General features: G+C 27.8%; 1 long non-coding RNA gene across 1 annotated transcript in view; it reads right to left on the bottom strand.

The window, feature by feature from the left end:
- Positions 1–9,796: 9,796 nt before the first annotated feature.
- The window catches only part of LOC128668376 (uncharacterized), an 88,667-nt gene continuing 83,026 nt past the window's right edge, over positions 9,797–15,437 (bottom strand). The window contains exon 3 of the long non-coding RNA XR_008404109.1: positions 9,797–10,087. This is a non-coding gene — a long non-coding RNA (uncharacterized LOC128668376). The remainder of the gene's footprint in view (positions 10,088–15,437) is intronic.

Raw genomic sequence — 15,437 nt, forward strand, 5'->3', positions numbered from 1 at the left:
ATTGTCGACTATTCTGCTCTTAGTATACCCCGTATACTGTGGACTGCTTTGCTGGCATACCTCGTATGCTGTGGACTACTCTGCTCTTAGTATACCTCGTATACTGCGGACTGCTCTGCTACTAGTATACCCCGTATACTGTGGGCTGCTCTGCTGTAGTATACCCCGTATAACGTGGACTGATCTGCTGTAGTATACCCCATATACCGTGGACTGCTCTGCTGCTAGTATACCTCGTATACTGCGGACTGCTCTGCTGCTAGTATACCTCGTATACTGTGGACTTCTCTGCTGCTAGCTAGAATTTCTCCTAGCTTTAATGCTTTCAACTGCCAGCTCCTGAGTATTTTTCCCCGGAGGTACTTTTACTCTCTACGTGATATTCTCGAGTAGTGAGCTGGTCTGATTTTGTGTGCATTTGAGTTAGCTTTTAACCCTTCTAGTATAACCATCCTCAAATGAACATTGATCAGCGCCCTTTTCTGCCTGGCGGTGGCGCTTGGTACTAAACTTAATTTTTGCACGCAAATGCGTATCTCTTTTCTTTTTCTCTTCTCTTACTCTCTCTCTCTTCTTCTTCTCTTCTTCTTCCCGGTCTTCGCTTCTGAGAACTTTTTTTTTTTTCACTTCCACGAATTTATCGATTTTTTTTTCTCTCTTTTTTTTTCTCACATACTCTTATACTTAATACTATTATTATTATTATTTTCTTTCTCTTTAATAAGAAAAATTATTTTTTTCTAAAAGTAAAAAAAATTAATTATTTATTTTTATTTAAAATTTCAAATTTTGTGACTCGTCACATAACTTATATTTTTTAAATAAATTTTTTTCATGGGGGTGTTTAACGCAAGGATTTTCGTATGTTCCAACTAATAGAAAAAAAAGTTGCTTGAACCAAGAGAAAAATTTCTTAGGAGAAAAGATATATGTAGAGGAGAAGAAATTCACGAGTCCAAGGCAATAGCAGTGGGAGTAGTTCGGTGCTCGCCACTAGATAGCGCCTACCACTTGTGAAGTATCCCTGGTAAGAAACGTAGTTCAGACGTATTATATTCCAGACTTGGAAGCAATTCGGACATGAACACTTCTCTGTTCTTTGACAGAGTGACAAGTGTCATTTTGGTGGTAATATAGTATATCCTATATTACTTCATGACATGAAATCTAATTGTTAATATAGATTCAACGTAGATTTTAATATATTTGATTTTTTAATTTTCTACCATTTAATAATATATAAAGTTATTTTTTTCCGGGAATCGGTAATTTTTGATTAATTTACAATCGAAACCTTCCGGAAATATCTGATTAAATCCGATTAAAACTGATTGAAAGTCAATCAGAAATTTCAATCGGAATCATTCAGAAGTTTCCGATTGTATCCGATTGAAACTGATTGAATGTCAATTAGAAATTTCCGATTAAATCTGATAGGACGTTTTCAATCAGTTTCAATCGGAGTTTTTAATCAGGGATAATGCCATCAATTTTCCAAAACATGAGTTTTGGTACAAAGTTTGCCCCATATAGATTAGTTTTTTGAAAAGAAACGCTATTAGCTTCAGAATTTCCATATTTAAACGATATCCCTTCATACGCAGATTACGTTACAGAACTCGCAATTCGATTGTTACAATCAAGAATAGAAGCAAGGCAAAATTCAGAAAATTCCGAATTGAAATCTAAAGTACGATACGATAGAAAAATAAATCCCGTAAAATTCAAGATAGATAGAAATATGTTTTTAGTAAAAAATCAGAGAGATCGTAAATTTGATGACAATTATATAAGTCCTTATAAAATTATCGAAATTTTCCCAAATCAAAACGATATAGAAATCAAATCTAAGCTTGGAAAAAAAACTCATCCATTGTGACAGAGCTAAAATACACGGAAAGAGAATTTCACTAAAACTTACAATGTTAACATCGGAATCGTGGACTAGACTTTTATTGGTGTCAATTTTGAAATGTCTTATTTCAAAATTTACTATAGTCTTTGTTAAAATTACGATGATGAATAGTAAACAATATAATCTATATCGTTATTTTAACAAAGACTATAGTAAATTTTGAAATAAGACATTTAAAAATTGACGCCAATGAAAGTCTAGTCCACGATTACGATGTTAACATCGTAAATTTTAGTGGAATTTTCTTTCCGTGTAGCTTATAAGTAATTTAAAATTTTTTTTTCCACACCAATCCCAGATAGCAAAATGACGTCTTGATTAGTTCTGAATGAATTCCTATTTATGATTTGGACTTCTCATCAATATCTTAACGAAGTCTTTAAGAAGTTCTCAAGATGTCGAGTAAGCCACCTAGCGAATTCAGTAAGACGTCTTTAAAAAGAGTTCTGAAAGAGTTCTTCTTTCTAACTTCGCAAATAAGACTTCAGTATGAATTTACGATGACGTCTTTGAGGAGCTCCTAATTTTGACTTCATAGAAAAGTTTAGAAAAGAATACATTTAGTCGCCACACAACTGACGTCTTATTTATGAAGTCTTCAAGAACTCTCAATTAAGAGTTCTTAAAAATGACACCTTTAAGAAGTCATTATAAGACTTCTAGAAACACCTTCAGAAAGACGTCGTAAAACAGTCATTCCGACTTGAAGCTGTCTGGGATACCTTTTCAAAAATGCATTTCTATCTCTATACATTTTTTTTTCTTTCCATTACGACAGAATATATAAGTGTACAATAGGCCAACAAATTAATACGTAAAAACACAAAAACGAAAAAAACGCCAAAAAAAAAAAAAAACAGCGTAAACTAGGAGTAAATTTCATGAAAACGCATTTAAGGAACTCTTGGGAATAAAAGGATTTATTAAAATTAACAAAGAAAAATAAACAATATCAAATGTTTTATGGTCTGATTCAATTTAAATGTAAGAATAACTACGTATAATTAAGAAAATTTAGATTCTATTAGTAGATTTCATAGAAATCTAACTATTGTATTTGTCCTCATGATGGCATTTTCGAAAAATTTTGCTATTTCTGAACGCAGCTCGACGAGCAGAGTCAGGAAATACATTTGGTTCAAAAGTTTATATATGTATTTATATATATATATATATATATATATATATATATATATATAACGCGCCGTTCTCCAACGATAGCGTTCACAATTCTACACCGAAATTAATGAGATTTAGTACATTTATTCTATGGACAATTACCTTGGATGAGTTCGAAGATAAGCCAAATCGGCCAATAAGTTTAGTAGTTATGGTTAATTGAAATTTTGTAAAATGTCAAAAAAAAAAAATTGTTTAAAAAATTGTCCGATTTGACTGGATGTAACTTTTAAATGAAGAGAGATAGCTTATTTTTGTTTATTCTATCTGAAAGCTCGCTCGTTTGCATTCAATTTTCACTATGCATCTCATTGATTTGACCACTTTTTCTGATAGAAAAATGGTTTTAAAATTTACAAAATATTATAAAAAATAATTTTATGAAGGTTGTCACTTTGATTTTACCACAGATTTAAACCGATTGCCTTGAAACTTGGTATACGTATTCTGTGGATGACTACCTTGATAGAGTTCGAAACTGGGCTCAATCGGTCGATTAGTTCAGAAAATATAGTATTCCAAAATTTAAAATTGTCAAAAATTCATACTTTTACTTATTCTTCATTCGATATTTTTTGAATATTATAACTTATCGACTTTCTCAAAAATTCATCTGAAAGCTCTTCAAATGAGCTTTCACATTCATGCCTATATATGTGTCTAGACCAATGAAATTTCTTATCTTACCACTCATTAAATGAAATTTTGCTATTATATTGGTTCTCCTAATACTTTCTATAGATTCCATAGAATCCTAACTACTGTATGCATTTGTGAATTTATGAAACTGATTGAATTCATATTATTACTGTGTAATGCTCATAAAATCTAAATATTTGAATTCAAGTGTGTAAATTCAATTTTGTTTATTGACAGTGTTTATGACTGATTTCAACTATGACACTTACATCTATCATTATTGAAATTTCAACTCAAATTATTTTATTTAATTTTGTACTAATCATTAATCCTATAGTAAGAAACATAGAATCCTTTTTCGTAGATAATTTGATTCTTTTTAATTTTAATTTTCGTTATTTAACTTACCATTCCGATAATTTTTTTAATTTTCTGATTTCAATTCTTAAATTTTTTGCATTTAACTTTGAATTTTTTGACAATTTTTTTTTTTTGTATAACTTTGAGAATTTTTGAGAATGTCAACAAAAAATTTACCTTGTTATAAATATTTACTTGAATGGTTGAAATAATCAGATAATGAGACATCTACTTTCATTTCGGCTGCCGAATGGCTTTTTTTCAAATAGATTTGAAAGACTGGGAACTTATAAACATAATCAAAGTTAAATAATTAGTAAAGATTAAATAAAAAAAAATAAATAAAACGAATTAAATTATGCTAGAAAATAAATATTCTGGGACTAGTATAATAATAGCTATAATAATAGTTAATAATATAACGCAAAATAGATAATAGATAATAGTAAAGATAAAAGAATAGAATATACGAAACTTACTTATCAAGTCAATCTCTTAGGTCAACGGATAGCGGGTTAAACTTTAGTGCGAGGTCCACGGTTCAAATCCCGCATACGCCTAAATTTTTTATTTCTTTTTTATTTTTATAGAAATAATTATACATGATTGTATATAGCTATGCATAATTATATATAATGATATAGGGCCATTTTTATTCATAATTTTTTTACCCGAATAGGCATGCACAGACATGAATATACCTGATCAGACCTGAACATGCCTGGCCAGGCCTGGTCAGGCATGGTCATTTTTCATGTCTAATCAGGCCTGGACACTCATGCCTGTTCATGTATGATCATTTTTCCCGGGTTATTCATTTGTTGACAGTGAATGATTTTACCCGGCTTTGCGATGAGGTAAACATTACAATAACCTCAAATTATGGACATTTAATGTTTCTATATGATACTGAAGTTAGCCGACGTCTAATAATTTTTAGATTGTTTTAAAAAAAAAAATTATGAAAAAAAAATTTTCAAAAAAATTGCACCTGTGGTTTTTTTAATTTCCCACATGTGTCTATTTTGGATATGAAGGAATGAGTTATTTATTTCAAAAAATAACAATTACAATACTCTTCGAACCTGATGTGATATTATAACTCATAAAGTTAAATTGATTAATGATAAATTTTATAAACTTATACACTTTTATATTTAAAGAAATTCTATATTACCGACTCATTCATTTTACGATAGTTGTATTGTAATTTATACTAACACAACTTGTATAATTTACTCTATGGTATCTGATTTTTCCTTTCTTGTAGTAGTATTAATTATAAAATGGAATAAAATTTACGATAGTCTGCTGTAAAAATTATGATTTAAAATTTATAGTCCAGCGTTACAATACTATAAAATGAAAATTACGATAGTTAAATCGTAAAAAATCCGTGAATTTTTTCTTCGGTGTACTGAGATTTTTTTGAGTATAACAAATTTCTGAAATTACAGTTTAAGCTTTAATGTTTAAAGATTTTTGCCCGGAAGGCCTGTTTTTACTGTAGAATCTGAAATTTTTTAACTGCTCTTTCTTTCGTGAATAATAAAAATTATTACTTAGAAATTAAATTCTCAAAATAGTAAAAATTATACAATTTTAATATCGTTTTGCGTTTATAATATGAATTTAGTAATTTCAACTCATATTTTTAAGTAAAGTTTCCTAAATTTTTTCCCCCTTGTATTACTGTGCGAAATTTCAAAGTGAATCCAGCACTTCATTGAAATGGGTCACTGCCCTTGTAGGAAAAAAAAATATTGACAACGGGGCCGGCCTTAGAATGAAAACATAAAGAAAAAATATAAGAGATATTAATATTAGATTTATTGGCTAAATTACATACATACATTTTTTTCATACGAAAGTATATTTCTTTTTAATTGATATTTAAAAATTTCCAAGTTCTTATTTTTGTTTATTCTTTTCAATACTAAAGTATTTTGTTTTTATTCAAGTATCGTCCCACATGGGCCGATACGACAAGAATGTATCCATTGAACTGGTTACCTCAAATGTGCATTCGATTGGGGGATAAAAGGTGGATCGCATGTATCCTTGAAGGAACAATTCGCGCGCTCACGAATATCTTAGCGGTGGATTCCTGAACTACCAAATATTCATTGTGCAGCAACTGCATGCACTCACGTCAGGCACTATATTAATTTTTTCCGCCTGCTTGTAAATAATTATTTAAAAATTATTTTTATCGTTAGTTATTTGTATTTAATTTAATCAATAAAAATAATAACAATAAAAATTAAAAAAACCAAAGAAAATGTCCAATAATAAAATAAATATATTTATAAGCAAATGAAAATATAGATGTAAATTTATAAAAATTAATAAAAACGTTTACTCCATCGATTCGACATAAACCTCAGCGCGTTTCAATGTTAAATATTATTTTTTACATAAATAAAATGCAAAACTATTAATTATTACAAATACATACTTTTTATGCATAACCCTTTCTATCACAATGCCGTCGAAATACGTACATCATTTTAAAGTAAAATTTTTTACATAAATGTGATAAAATTTTTCGATGTAAAATAAATATAATTATTTTTTATGTAAGAGTGATGTAACAGTATGAACATATCCGAAACATTACATTGTGATGTAAATGTGGCGATAAAATAGGATCACCAAGATTATGTCACTTATAAGTCGATTTTGTTACGTAATTTTGAGGTAATATCTACAATGTAAAGCTAATGTTAGTATGCGATATAAATATAACGTCACATTAAGGTCACCAATGTAATATCACTCGGGCAGTAACATGCATGTAATCTTAATGTCACATTTATGTCACAAATTTGACGTACCATTTACATTACAATGTATATAATCAGAATGTAAAATTTACTTTAACTTTGTAACGTTACATGTTCTCTAGATGTAATATCACTGTTATGTTGGTGTGTTCACTGGGGACCCAGCAAATGCAAAAAAATTTGTTTCACTCGATTTCTTTATTTTAAAAATTTATTCCAATATGTTACCATCACGCACATGCCTACTAATATTTTTTTTTTATTTACTTTTAATAAGCGTAGGTGATTATTTAACTACAGTCTTGGCAGAATACTAGCTGTCCATATTGGGCCAATACATAGATGCAGTCTTGGTACTGTAACAGGGAATTTTGAATTTTCCGTGCTCAGTTACCATGATTTTTTATCATGCGCATGGTCGATATAATCTATTACTGCCCCAGGGTTATCCGGGGTAGAGTGCGACTGTCGTCTCGAGCGGAAATCGTAGGGGCTTGTCTGTCAGTCCCACTTAGTAATAAGTAGGGGTGTCTAAGTTTCCGGAAGTTGCCGAATTCGGTCGAGTGGGTGCACAATTATAAGTGCAGAGAGAACCCAGGCCGGCACACAACTGGACGAGACGCCCGAAGATCGAGACGCTCAGCCAACTCAGGTGAACGAGAGATACGAGGTAACGAGAGAAAATAAGGCGAAAGGTACTGGACGAGAAAGACGAAAACGAGACCAGCAACCTGACGAGACGAATTACCGGACAAGGACAGGAAAACGCACCAGGAAATAAATCAGGTATTAATTAAATTAATTTTTCTAAGCCTAAGCCAGAATATTAATTTAATTGAATATACTTAGTCGTTCGTCGGGGTGATCCGCGTCTAGGCCCATAGTTAATTAATTAGTTATAAAATTTATTAAAATAAAATTAAGCCAGACGGTTGTCTAACCGGATCCAGGCCATTGCCGGATATTATATGAGTCGTAGAAATTTCTAGGCCGATTGTGGACGACACAAGCCAGAAATTTTCATGTTCTAGTCCGCGTTGCAATAAATTAAGTATTAAATAAATTAATTAAATTAAACAAAATCAATAATTTATAATTAAAACTAGTTAATAAAATTTCGAGAATAAAATAAAAATATACTCAGTAAAAATTAAGATTGTAAAGTAAGAAGTCGAGTGGTCGCGAGTAAAGATGGCGGAACTTGCGTGAAGCGAGTATCGGGTAAAGAAAACGGAGATGAGATTTTACTGATCAAACTCAAAAATATTAAGTCTCGTGATTTCGGATCAGTATTAAATTGAAGAATTAATGTTAGTTGCCGGAAAGGAGTTAAATTAAAATAAATTAATTAATAATAATAAACTTTCCTAAATTTAATTAATTAATTTATTAAAGTGCGTGGCGGGAACAGCCATTTTAAAATCAGTGTATGTCAATAAGAGTCCAGAGGACTCGAGTGCGCGTGTGTGTGTAGGAAAAGATTTTAAAAGTAATATTGTAAGAAACAATTAATTCGGGAGGTAACCGATTTTTAATTTGTAAGTCCAAAGGTAGTTGGCAATAATTTTAATCGAGTGAGTGTGTGTGTGTGTGCGATGCCAAGGTAGTGGCTATTTAGTTTTAAGTCGCCAAAGGTAATTGGTAAATATTATATGGTCTATTGCTATAAGGTCTAAAGGTTATAAAGTCAAAAAGTATAAAGTTATAAGGTATAAAGAGTTATAAGGTCTAAAAGTTATAAGGTTTAAGGTTAATGGTTTATAAGGTTTATTAAAAGTATAAGGCTTTATTTACAAGATTGTGAAATAAATAAAAGTGTGAAAAACAAATCATCAAATTTTTTGGTTTATTCAATAAATTAATTTAACTCTGTAAATTTAAGCGAAAAAAAAAATCATAGTACAAAAATATATAAATAAATTTGGAAAATCCAAAAGTGCACGACTCATAATCCTCATTTATTATGAAGTAATAAAATTAGAACATGAAAAATAATAATAAAACAAAAAAAACGGCGGGAAGCACGAGTAAATTTGAAATATATATGATTTTCTTTCATTAAAATTTGTTGTTGTTTTTTTTTTTTTCTAATTATATTAAAATTTTTTTTATAATTATAAGAAAACTTAATTAAAATATCTCGATTAATAACAAAAAAAATATAGTTGCTGAAGTGAGGCGAAAAAAATTTTTCGATCGTAAAGCACTCTCTGACGCTTCGCATTATGAGTCGTGCAACATGTAAATAAAAAAAAAAAATTAAAAAAAAGAATTGAATTGAAAAAATTTAGGCTTACCAATTAGCAATAATACAAAAAAACAGCTGTATTAGGACGGTTATCCGCAAGCGCCTCTGGTAGAAGAAATGTATGTATAATGTATATATATATATATATATATCACCATCCATGTTAATTTTACATAGATATAGTTATACAGCCTTTTTTATTCTTCTATTAATTGTAATTAAACGACACTGAGTTACCAAGCCATTTGCAATAAGGGACCTACAAATCTTTCAAAGAATTTAAAAAAAAAATTTGATTCAATTACTGGATTTTTTTTGCAAGTTATCGTGTCCACGGGTTTCATACTTGACGGGCAAGAAATTTGTTTTTTAAAATTTTAATGTTCTTTCCATCTTTATTGAACTGAGAAATTTTTGAAAAGTATGGAACTAATCTCCATTAAATTATCTTCAAAATAGTATGCAATATATCTTAATTCCGTGAACCAAAAAGGGTATAATAATTGAAATACTTGCCGGAGTGAGGTGAAAAAAATTTTTCGATCGTAAAGCACTCTCTGATGCTACGCATCATGAGTTGTGCAATATAAGGTGAGAAATGTCGTGGAATAAAAAAAAATCATATAACAGAATATATTGTACCTTATAAGATGGTAGTGCGACCACGTGGGGTGGAGGGTGTGGAGGTGGCCGAGAGTGCTGGCGAGGCCCTATTAGACGTGGGATTGCTCGCGACTGGGCCTCACTGCACGGAATGACACCTGGACTCGTTGCGGTCAGTCTGACGAGTCGTGGTGAAGTCCGCCGAGCACCTTTTTCTTTGAATGATTTACATCAAGACGACCACATCAGTAAATCCAAAGGCCAATCGTATGCCCTCTCACAAATAGCTATCGCTCTTTTTTTTCTCTTCTTCTGTCTATCTTCAACAGTCCCTCTGCATGAGTTGATTTTTTTTTTCTGAACAATAAAAAAAAAACAAGCTTTATAATTACGCCTCCATACAATATACTGTTATTGCTATTGATTTTATTTTATTAAAAAGAAAGAAAATATAAAATTTTGTATATTTTTTTTTTCCATTGAAGCTTCCATATTGGTGATATTATTATTAAAAAAATCACATACTGATGGAAAAATAATTATAATAGTTCAATTGGAGAGGACAACATAAAATAATAACTTTACTGGTTTATTTTTATTGGTTTAATCTTTTCGTTTCAACGAAGGTATTATCTTGGTAAAAAAAGAAAAATATATTTACAATTCAACTTAAAATAGCATTTGGGACAAGTCTTACAAACAACCATAAAAGATTACGCTTCCGTATATTTCTGATGTTTTATACTTTCTTCATTCAAGAAATATACATTTTTTCTGAGATTTATTTAAAATCAGGAGAAGTTTTTAAAGACTCAGATCCAATATTTAAAAATCTTGTTGATGTAGATAATTAAAAAATATAAAGAAACTAGTTATGACTTAAGTGATCGACATTTCAACTCAATTCAATTTTTACATAAGAAAAAAAAAAACAGATCGTTGGGGAATGTTTAAGAAATGAAAAGATTGGTGAATTGAATTTTTTTTTTATACTTACAATAAACCGTCATTGCTGTTAGCAACAAGTCTAATCGATAATTTGTTCAAATAGGGTAAGTGTGTTCAAGTAATAATTCCTTAATGGAAGATGTTTTAAAGTAATGAAAAAAAAAATTTTTTAAAAAATAAATTTCTACTTTAACATATCTGAAGCAAATGAATGTAGTCCTAAAAAATCACGTTAAAATTTTTTCTTTTTAAAATAAAAAAAAAAGTTTTTTTCCAAGCTGAGTAAATTGATATCTTGATTTAAAAATTGCGCCATTCTCGGAACAAGTCAGTAGTGTCTTAAATCTACATTTTGCCTATCTTAATTCAAGAGCAAGAAATTCTTAAGCGAAATATGTCAGAATTTTGTTTCCGAACAAAAAAGGCTTCATCGAAGAATAAAATTCTCAAACGAAGAATTTTTTTTTCTCTATCCGAGAATTTCAATTTTTTGGTTCAAAGATTTAGTTCTTGAATTAAACCAATTAAAAATTTTGAAACAAGAACCACATTTTGAAGAAACAATATTTCTTGAATCAAGATAGTTTTTCTATCAGTGTAGAAAAAATGGGCCAATCTAATTGTATACAATCGTACATAATTATATCTAATTGTGTACAATCATATACAATCGTATATAATTATATAAATTTTGTATATAATTTGCATATAATTGTATACAAATATATACATTTGTATATAATCACATACTGTATTCGTGTAGACTATATATAATTATGGACAATTCTATATAATTGTATACAAATATATCCATTTGTATATAATTTCATTATTCCCTTTTGCATTTTTGTATAGAATTATATACGATTGTATGTAATTGTATATAATCATATAAAATATTTATATAATTATGCATTACCTCCATCCAATTGTATATAATCCATATCTAACTGTATACAGTTATATAAAATCTTTTTTCATCGGGCTACTATAATTCTAATTTTTTGTATTTTTGAGCTCAAAGATTTTGAAAACATAGATTTATTAATAATGTTTTCAAGAATATAAATAAATATCAATTTAATTAAGTACTCTGTTTGACTAGCCATTATTGAAATAGCTGAATCACATATTTATGCAATTCTGTAAATATCCGTGTATCCGATATGTATGTATTCTATATAATAACAGTTACCAATCAATGAAGTTAATAACTTATTGATTATAAAAAGGTGAAAGAATATGACGTAGATACAAAATAACAAAGATATATTGAGTGGTATTTAATAACGATTTTTAGTATATATGCTCTTCTCTGAAGCACCGAATATGATCGGAACAATTATACTAATTCATACACATACATATATATGGATAAGTCGATAGCTATAGTGATACCTGTGTGATATGTTTAGTCTCAAATGAGTTAGCTGCTGTTCGCCACAAGCAACGTGCATTGTGCAATGTCCACTTATGTATTGTGTGTCTTCAGTTTTTGAGTATGAATTCATTTTAAACTTCCTGCTAAGGAAACAGTTAACTTTCAACCGTCTCAATCGGTCAACTCTTTTGAAAGATATCGTTGGAAAAAAATGGTAAAAAACGGTTTTTTTTTTCGAAAAAAGTAGCATACAAAGGTATTTTCGAGCTCGAAGAACTCGAAAACAGCGGGAAGTTTTGGAGCTGGCCTGCAGGGCCGACCGATGCCCAGATTTTTTTATTGACACATCACCTAAATCTATACTTATATGTAAACATCACAATAATTCATCTATTTATAGAAACTTATAATTTTAATTACTACAGTGCTACACCCGGGAAAAAAAAATTATATACGGTCACATATAGATCATATATGTCCATAAATGGGACATATATAACAATGCATTATTATAAGTAAACTAATGATTGCTCATAACTATATTAACTATAAAAATGCAAAAAAGAACTACAACTCGGTTGTTGCTTAAATTATTTTACAATGATTCATTTGAACAAAAATTGACGTTTGCACGAGTTATTTATTTAGTGATTGAATACTTATTTAAATCGTCGGAATTGATACTAATTTTTTTTTCACGGCAGCTGAAAATTTTTTCTTTTTACTACAAATATTAAAAAAAAAAAAAAAAGTTTATTTAACGTATTTAAGTTCCTAAAAACTTACTACTTCCTTAAGTACCCTGTTTTGCCCCTCTCTTTTCCATATATTAGACTGTGAAAAATAAAATCGATATTTTTTTTTTAGTTCCATACGAAAATTTTGTTGTATGTAACAAAACAAAAATTTAGGAACTTTTTTGTAGATGATTTTATTATCCATCAAATAATGTTATCCAATTATTTTTAAACCTTTCAATACAATAGTTACAAGTTTTTAAAATTAATTGTTTGGAAAAAAAATCACAATTTTCGTGAAAAACGGATGAAAATCCTTTTGTGTCGCATTAAACTGGATCGAAAATTGTTGTCTTTGATTATTATATCCGCCGAATGACGGATTTCATCTGTAAAAACAGTGCAGTGAGTATGTACTTATTGTAGTAAAAAATTTTAAGGTCAAAATATTTAACTTGTATCTAAGCGGCACAAAATAAAGTCTTTAAATTCATATTTAATTTAAATCAACAATGAATACTTGTTGATATCTTGTTCTATCTAATTTAACAAAAATCTAATGATTTCTTTAGCTGTGCTTTCTGCAAAAATTATTCGCGAATTAAACTGAATTATTTACTTTATCGAAAATTTTTTGGATCAAAAAAATATTTGTTGAATTGACAAAAAGAACTTAAATTTCTCGGAATAAGTACTATTTTTTTAACGTAAGAATTTTCGTATGCTCCAACTAAGAAAAAAAAATTGATTAAACCGAGTGAAAAATTTCTTGGGAGAGAAAATATAAACAGAGAATGAAGGAGTCGTCGGTACTAGACAACGGCAATGGAAATAGTTTGGTGCTCGCCACTAGATAGCGCCTACCTTCTGAGGTGTCCCTGTTAAAAAACTTATTTCAGAAGTATTATATTCTAAACTTGAGGGCGACTCTGGTACCAATACTCCCCTGTTGTACGACTGAGTTACAAATACCTCTTTTGATGCTCAACATTTTTGGGATTTTGCATTATGCATGCATGACTCGATATAATAACTTTATTAATAATATTATATTGAAAGTAATAAATATATTACTAGACAACAAGACTAATTTCTTTTCATCCATTTAATTTAATATTACTAGTTGGTTTAAATCTGAACTTAGAACAGAATAAAAGTTATAGATACTATGAATATAATCTTCTAATCGTGATTACTAAAATTTTTGTTCACTTGATCACAAATGTATAATTTACCTGACTTATACACTAAATTTGTATCAATTATATGGAAGCAATAACATTAATAAATATTTAATATTACCAATAATTATTACTTTCTGTTTAACAATACTTAAATTTTGATGCTTTTCAATAAAATTCTTATAGTAAATAAAGCTACTAGAATTAAGTTATGAAAATAATAAAATTTGTATTTCATAAACATTTTTAAATTAGTTACGTCAACATTTGATATGACTGATTATACTAAAAAATATTTATCTGGACTATTTTCCGATTGATATAATAACTATTAATGATTATTGTAGATATTACGACTAAATAGTTGAAGCGTTATCTTACTAGAATTTTATAGTTAATTTTACTGATTTTTCTCTCAGTGTGGCCGTTCAAAATTTTTAAAAATTTCGTAACATTCAGGGGACTATTATGAAAATCAATTACATTTTACGGTTAAATAAAATTGAGATAACCACGAAAAAAATGGTATGAAGTTTAATAATAACAAAAAACAAAAAAAAATATCGAATTGGAATAAAAAATAGCATAAATTTTAATAAAAAAAAAAAAAATGTGAAATTCATATAAGAAATATCATTAAATTTTTAACTGTTTTATAAGATTTTTAAATGTTTTATGAGATTTTAAAATATTCTATGAGATATGTAAAAATTTGTAACAAAAACCTGAAATTCTATGAAATTTTATGAAATCTTGGTTTATTTTCTTACAGATTGTTAAAGAGATATTTTTAAACGAATAAAACATTAAAAAAAAAAAATTAATCTAAGTGGGATTCGTACCCAAGCTCGCTAAGTACTTCTGAAGATAGTTATTATTATTATTATTATTATTATTATTATTATTATTATTATTATTATTATTATTATTATTATTATTATTATTATTATTATTATTATTATTATTATTATTATTATTATTATTATTATTATTATTATTATTATTATTATTATTATTATTATTATTATTATTATTATTATTATTATTATTATTATTATTATTATTATTATTATTATTATTATTATTATTATTATTATTATTATTATTATTATTATTATTATTATTATTATTATTATTATTATTATTATTATTATTATTATTATTATTATTATTATTATTATTATTATTATTATTATTATTATTATTATTATTATTATTATTATTATTATTATTATTATTATTATTATTATTATTATTATTATTATTATTATTATTATTATTATTATTATTATTATTATTATTATTATTATTATTATTATTATTATTATTATTATTATTATTATTATTATTATTATTATTATTATTATTATTATTATTATTATTATTATTATTATTATTATTATTATTATTATTATTATTATTATTATTATTATTATTATTATTATTATTATTATTATTAT

The sequence above is a fragment of the Microplitis demolitor genome, chromosome 8 (assembly GCF_026212275.2).
Source record: "Microplitis demolitor isolate Queensland-Clemson2020A chromosome 8, iyMicDemo2.1a, whole genome shotgun sequence".
In the NCBI taxonomy this organism is placed as follows: domain Eukaryota; kingdom Metazoa; phylum Arthropoda; class Insecta; order Hymenoptera; family Braconidae; genus Microplitis; species Microplitis demolitor.